The sequence below is a fragment of the Crocuta crocuta genome, unplaced genomic scaffold, assembly GCF_008692635.1.
Source record: "Crocuta crocuta isolate KB4526 unplaced genomic scaffold, BGI_CrCroc_1.0 scaffold886, whole genome shotgun sequence".
NCBI lineage: Eukaryota > Metazoa > Chordata > Mammalia > Carnivora > Hyaenidae > Crocuta > Crocuta crocuta.
The window spans coordinates 71629-73189 of record NW_027530624.1 but is presented as its reverse complement, the minus strand read 5'-3'; positions in this window follow the sequence as shown (position 1 = coordinate 73189).

Below are 1561 nucleotides of genomic sequence, written 5' to 3'. Positions count from 1 at the left end.
CAAAGGCCGTTGTGTTTGGCCCTAGGAGTTCCACTCTGAACTGGTGCCAAAGCTCTAGCCTTCCTGTTTCTGTTCTTTCCAAGTCACCTGGGAATCTGCAGACTTGTATAGTGCGGTAGGGGGTCCTGAGTTACGTTCAGAAAAAAGGGCAGGTTGTGGGAATCCCACACGGTTGTGCTTGGGAGAATCTTTTAGGCCTCTTGGCAAAGAAGCAGAATTGTGGGATGGGAGGGACCTGAGCTCTGGTGGTGGTGGCTAAATCTCTGACCTTGAGTTAGTAGATTTGTTTCTCTAGTCCTTAGCTTTGCTGGCTGCACAATGAGGTGCTTTGGCTAAAAGAGCTTAGGCTCTGCTGTTTGAATGCCCTTGCCATGTGCTCGCTTCTGCAGCACATATACTAAAATTGAATGCCCTTGCCATATATATCTTCCTTCTTCCTCGATGAAGCCTGTATCATTCCTTCAGGGCCCAAGGATCCACCATCAGATAAAAATAAACTTTGGTGATGTCTGTGTGAGAGGCAACTGACCCCTAGATGTCATGTTCCCTGGGTGGCTGGCCTCCTTAGCTAGAATAGAGTGGTGGGTATTTTTTGGCCTCATCTTATTTGGGCGCTCTCTTTGCTAGCAGGAGGGTTAGAGCCCTCCCAAATTGTGAAAGTCTTGACACCCAGCCTAAGGAGTTTGAACTCCTGTGAGTGGGGAACTATCAGAGGATTTCAGTGGGAAGTGACCTGGTCAGATTGTATTTCGGGACACGCGCTCTGGCAGCTGGTGTGTTGCAGCTGCTGGGAGTCTGCCCTGGAGTCTGAGATCTGAGCTGGGAGAGCAGGGGCGGGAGAGCCATATGAAGAACTGTCAGGCCTTGGTGAGTGACCAAGGGGGTGGTGGTTGGTGGGGGTGCTGACGATAACTTGGAGCTGCGTCTGGTTTGGGCTCTTGGGTGGATCAGGTGCCATTAACCCTGAGATGAGGATGAGGGGTAAGCTGGTTTGGGACTGAGATGCTATATGCAGTTTGGGATGTATTTGGAGGAGATGTCTGCGGATGGTCCAGGTGGAATTACTGTCTGGGCAGTGGGAAGAGGCTGAGGAGGAGGCCAGGCCAGGGTAAGGAGGTGGTGGAGGCAATGACTGAGAAGAGGGAGCGTGCCCGGAGCCTGTCCCTCAGCTTAGCCCTGTTCTCAGCACAAGAGCATGGATGCACAGGCCTGAGCTCTACTCTCCATCAACCTTTTCTGTTAATCAGAGTGATTTTTCAGGATTTCTTCCAGACAGATATTCTTAGCCTGGGGGTCACATTAACTGCCTATAAGTCTTCTGGAAAATGGGGGCTGTAAGTTGATGGAGGGGGAAGGTAAAAAGCAGGGAAGGCAAGGAAGGGCTTTGGAAAAGTTAATAGAGAAGAACAGGCAATCAGAACATACCCCACAAAGCACTTGGCATTGTTATAAAACATAAAAATGCACAATGTAAATTCAAACTTTTGGGGTACCGAGTGGCTAAGTTGGTTAAACATAGGACTCTTGGTTTCAGCTCAGATCTCACAATTTGTGGGTTCAA